Here is a 6,038-nt window from a genome sequence, read left to right on the forward strand (position 1 = left end):
TCGTGTAGCAACCAAAAAAGTGTTAAACAAATCAAAATGTATTTTAGATTTAAGATTCTTCAAAGTAGCCACCCTTTGACTTGATGACAGCTTTGCACACTCTTGGCATTCTCTCAACCAGCTTCATGAGACAGTCACCTGGAATGAATTTCAATTAACAGGTGTGCCTTGTTAAACGTTAATTTGTGCAATTTCTTTCCATCTTAATGCTTTTGAGCCAATCAGTTGTGATGTGACAAGGTAGGGGGTATACAGAAGATAGCCATATTTGGTAAAAGACCAAGTCCATATTATGGCAGGAACAGCTCAAATAAGCAAAGACAAACAACAGTCCAACATTACTTTAAGACATGAAGGTCAGTCAATACAGAACATTTCAAGAACTTTGAAAGTTCCTTCAAGTGCAGTCGCAAAAACCATCAAGCGCTATGATGAAACTGGCTCTCATGAACACCGCCACAGGAAAGGAAGACCCAGAGTTACCTCTGCTACAGTGGATAAGTTAATTACGGTTACCAGCCTCAGAAATAGCAGCCCAAATAAATGCTTCACAGAGTTCAAGTAACAGACACATCTCAACATCAACTGTTCAGAGGAAACTACGTGAATCAGGCCTTCGTGGTTGAATAGCTGCAAAGAAACCAATACTAAAGGACACCAATTAGAAGAAGAGACTTGCTTGGGTCAAAACACACGAGCAATGGACATCAGAACGTTGGATATCTGTCTTTTGGTCTGATGAGTCTAAATTTCTGATTTTTGTTTCCAACCACTGTGTCTTTGTGAGACGCAGAGTAGGTGAACGGATGATCTCCGCATGTGTGGTTCCAATCGTGAAGCATGGTGTGGGGGTGCATTTCTGGTGATTTATTTCGAATTCAAGGCACACTTAACCAGCATGACTACCACAGCATTCTGCAGCGATACGCCATCCCATCTTGTTTGAGCTTAGTGGGACTATCATTTGTTTTTCAACAGGACAATGACCCAACACACCTCCAGGCTGTGTAAGGGCTATTTGACCAAGAAGGAGATTGATGGAGTGCTGCATCAGATGACCTGGCCTCCACAATCACCCGACTTCAACCCAATTGAGATGGTTTGGGATGAGTTGGACTACAGAGTGAAGGAAAAGCAGCCAACAAGTGCTCAGCACATGTGGGAACTCCTTCAAGACGGTTGGAAAAGCATTCCAGGTGACTACCTCATGAAGATGGTTGAGAAAATGCCAAGAGCATGCAAAGCTACAATCAAGGCAAAAGGTGGCTACTTTGAGGAATCTAAAATATAAAGTATATTTTGATTTGTTTAACACTTTTTTGGTTACTACATTATTCCATATGTGTTATTTCATATTTTTGATGTCTTCACTATTACTCTACAATGTAGAAAATAGTACAAAATAAAGAAAAACCTTTGAATGAGTAGGTGTGTCTAAACTTTTGACTGGTACTGTAAGTAAAAAAAAGTATTATATCAGAATTTACATGCCAATTTATATACGCAAATGTGAACATATGCAAGCATTCCAATATTTTCCAAGACTATACGGTTGCTGAGTTGCCAGGACCAAAGTCCTTGTAAATTAGGTTAGGTAAAGTTAAATCCCTGCAACTCTATCCTAATTTTCACCAGAATCAAGATAGTTGGTAATATAATGTGGATTTGCACTATCTTTTAAACACTAAAATGCATATATCAGCTCTGTGCACACTCTCTAGCCTAGATGTCAGTCAACCTTACTAAACTTGTATCAACTGATCATGCATAACATTCCAGCCACTAAACAAAGCTCTGGATATGGCCTGACTAATGACTTTTCTCTGTGCAGGTGTTTTATTAATTTCAAAAGGTATTTCAAAAGGTATAATTTCAACTATTGATTGTAATTCACCATATGATATGCTGGAATTACATGGATCATCTCCAGCTCTGAGGATCTTATCTATTGTAGAGGAAGTGACCTTGCTTGACCTTTCTTGCTAATTAGTTAGGATTTAGGCCTCTCACTATCTTCATTGACATTTCACATATAATCAAAACCAATAAGCTTGACAATTTATGTTGCACAGTAAAACAGGTGATCTGGACTGAAAAGGAAGTACCCAGGCCAGAACTGTGACATGTTACAGGATTAAATTTGAGGGCTGTTGGGTACTGCATGATGTTGCTGTCAATAGCCATGTTATGTAAAAGGTTCATAACAGTAGTAGGACTTGCCATTGAAGGCCCAGAGGGGCTATTCCCAAGAGAGAGCGGCTCACAGTTACTCCCCCAGTCCTCGTCTGAACCTTCATGTACCGTTAATGGGGGGACACTAGGGGACTGCAAGCCTTTACCCACAGATAGCCCTGGCTTCAGTAATTTCTTTACCTTCAAGTTAAAAAATTCAGGAAGAGGTTCAGGTGACTTTCCAACTTTGCTATGTCTGTCTGTCAGAGGTAAAGCTGTATCCTCATCATCATCTTCATCATCATCATCATCAAACAAAGTGGACTCAAAGTGCAGGCAGCCATTCGCAAAAGGGCTATTGCTATCCAGTGAAAAGTCTGGACTAGGTGGGTCAGAGAAGCAACAGTCACTCTTCTTCTCCACACTAGGATTAGTCTTACTGGTGTCTGTGTCTCTCCTGCCTGGCTGGGGAGCTGTGAGGGCCAAGGAATTCCCAAAGTCAGTTTTCCCAACAGCATTCCGGGTGTGCGAGACCTCCCTCTCCCCCTCTCCAACCTGTATCAGGTCCGGGTGGCTGACCATGGTGGTCAGGTGCTGTAGCCTTCTCAGAGGACTGTAGGAAGAGGATAGGTTATTGGGCATGAACCCATAGGTGGATGGAGGTTTGAGGGCAGGGGCGGTGGACAGCTGCATGGCACGTGGAGGGTCTAGTCTAGAATTGGGGTTATTGTGCTTTGAGGAGGGAGAGAAGGGGTCATTGGGGGCAGAGGTCACTGTTGGGTCAGTGTGACAGGCCTGAGCATTGCTGATGGGCAGTTCATAGGGCCGACTCATCCTGGTAAGGCTCCATCCTAAACATAAAAAACAGAAAATAGGCCAAAACAATATTTAAAAAAATAAGTGATAGCAACTTTAATTGCATGGATTTGCAATTATTGATCACATACAATTTGTTTTACTGTTCGTGGTTAGCTATTATAGAAAGTGGCAAAAATGGGGATGGTAATGGTATATTATTGAAAAGTTAATAAAAATGTTATAAAAAAACAATAGTGTTGTAAAATTAGGAAAGTTTTAAATGACTGAGTTTCGTTATATATAAAAGTGTGATATGGTTATCTTTCCCCACCTAAAAAAAATGAAAATAAAGTATTAGTCAACAGAGTCGTTCCACTCCTCGCTACACCGCCAAGAACGTGGAATTGTGGCAACCTATTGCGCGTTTGGCAGGCCGCTGGTCATGTTAAAATTAGACCAGAGTACCTGTAATGACACGCTGTCCTGCCCAGCAACAACGAAGGGTTAAGTTGATTTCAAAAGACTGATGAAGAAATCGCGAAACCAAGAATAAAATGGACAGCTCCTGACAGCGCCTGTGCATCAACTCTGTGTGCCACAGAGATATCGGTTCAGTGCATAGCTGGCACGCGAACATACATTATCGACACACAAGTTCACACTGCCACACATACGTACAGACTTCCACCGACAGATGTATACTGTGCACAATGACGGAATGTTTAAACAAATAAAAACGCGTATGACAATGATATGCCGCAAGAATCTTACCATTTAAATGTCGGTCACCGCAAAAACAACTGTCAAACCTTTCATTTCTATCATTAAATATGCTATTTTCGAATTTTGTGAAAGCGGATGAGGAGAATCCCAGCAGCAGCAATACTAGGCCAGGATCCTGTGGACATATACTCTACTTGCGATAGCTCTTACACCACCGGCGGCCCCTTCAAACGATAAATATATGCATGCATTTCACTTACTGAGAGAACCACCCATTTACAGCGACATATCATACAGTGCTATAAGTTTCTAATTCCTTGTTACCTCATATTCAATGCATTATTAAATTATGACTATTTCCTAGCTGTCGACCTGCCCCTTGCAGCCCCTGCCTGCCCGTGTCTGTGTGAGATCCGGCCAATCGGCACTGCCTCCCAACCCCCAGCTTGGAGTAATGCTGAGGCTTTGAGTTCCACCAAAAATATTTGGGATGGAAAAATTACGGGCATATTCCGCTCTACTGGTTTTTAATTATCACATAGATTTTCAATTGCTGTCATTCACATTAATCACTATGACATGCCTGTCATTTGCTCAATCTGTGCCAGCAATGGCATCATATCATACCCCATATGGACATCTCATGCGCTTTTAAATGATGGGATTAGAATGTTTTCATGTAAATGCATTCTAATATAGGCTACCCAGAAAACAGATGGCTTCCTTGTCTTTAGACGAGTTGCAAAACCTTTTTCTCTGCTCACCGGGTCCTTCAAAATGGAGTCGGTTCACAAAAAACAGGCCACAAAGTGTTAATATGCTCGATATGAAGTTCACATCAAAGCGAAAAAGATTGAACCGCAACGCACACATTTCCAATCCATCCAAAACATTCCAAAGCCTCAATGCAAGGCTGCATTCATTCATTAAACACCATTGAATAAACCACTTTCCACAATAATATTTAGTGTATATCATATGTCAGGTTACAGAAGAAAGGTTCACGACGGGCAAATGTAACTGGTGTGTGTAGTGGGGGACAGTGGTCCATAATTCGCAGGCATTTCCATAGACTCCATAATGCCCTGAACGTAAAAAGAGAGTTTGAATCACGTATTGTCTTATTTGTGTGGATTGTTGCAAAGGAAATGATATTGGTAGAGACCGTGGATAGGGGGTGGAGTGGAGTCGTCCTAGATACATGCACAACTATTAAATATGCAAAGATGTTAATCAAATAACAGTTCTATATTTCGAGAAGGCAAGCTATGTCTTCACATTCTCCATAAAATTAATTGCGATATTTTTGATCGAGGGGGAAATCTGAAGCCTCACGGAAGAACTGCGCTGCCTGCTCAGCCTCGCTCGCATGAGCCTGGTGGGAGAGAGGGCCTGCAGTGTACGGCGATGGGCACACACACAGTCAAAATAGCGCCCCGACAGATCAAACACGTTCATGCGTCTACAAGCCCTACTAAACGCGTCTTTCTTTCCTTTTAGACTGCACTGTAACGAGAAAAATATATATAACACGATGTAAAGCCTATCTATTTACATATCCGTCAAGAAATCGACTTAAAGTAAACTCTTACATCATCATCTTGTTGTGAGCCGTGTGTTCCTCTGTGCTGTGCTGTCTCTGTGTCTGTGCAGTTCGTAATGTCGGCAAAGTCAGTCATAGCAGAAGACAATGGTGGTTTGAGACAGGAGCACATGAGTTTCTGATGAAGTTAGTCAGGTTTAAGTAAGCCTTTTTATGGACCACTCTATTCTTATCTTATTTTACACCACATGCTGCCATGCCCGATTTATACACCTGTGCTCCTCCACCTCTACCCGAGCTGTTTTCACTCTTCACCTATACAATGTGGACTCTTACAAGTATCTTATCTGTAAACGAGTTCATCATGCCTCTTTGTGGGGAGAGTGATTGACAGGCCCATTCTAAAGTCTGTCACTGCCTATTAGCCTACTTACTGACAGCTTGATTTTGTCACTTATGTTAATGAACTGTCCTCTATTAGTCCATGACAGGACTATAATGTAATTCAGTCATATGTCAGTATCCATACTCGTGCTTTATTTGGTAACCCTTTACTAAAACTCTCTGTCATAAGGGCTACATAACACTATTAGGCCTATAACACTTTTAACACTGCCATATGTTATTAACAGTAAGCTTTTGAAGTCAGTTTATAACCACCCTTAGCAGTGTTGTAAGAAAGCGGAAGTTGCCGGTTTTCAGGGATACAGTATTTCAAACCTAACTGCTGTTTCCCCTGAAAAAGGGAAGTGGGGACTCCGCTCTGGCGTATTTCTACGCCTACTACATTAGTTTAGCTTGT

The sequence above is a fragment of the Oncorhynchus nerka genome, linkage group LG22 (genome assembly GCF_034236695.1).
Source record: "Oncorhynchus nerka isolate Pitt River linkage group LG22, Oner_Uvic_2.0, whole genome shotgun sequence".
Taxonomy (NCBI): Eukaryota; Metazoa; Chordata; class Actinopteri; order Salmoniformes; family Salmonidae; genus Oncorhynchus; species Oncorhynchus nerka.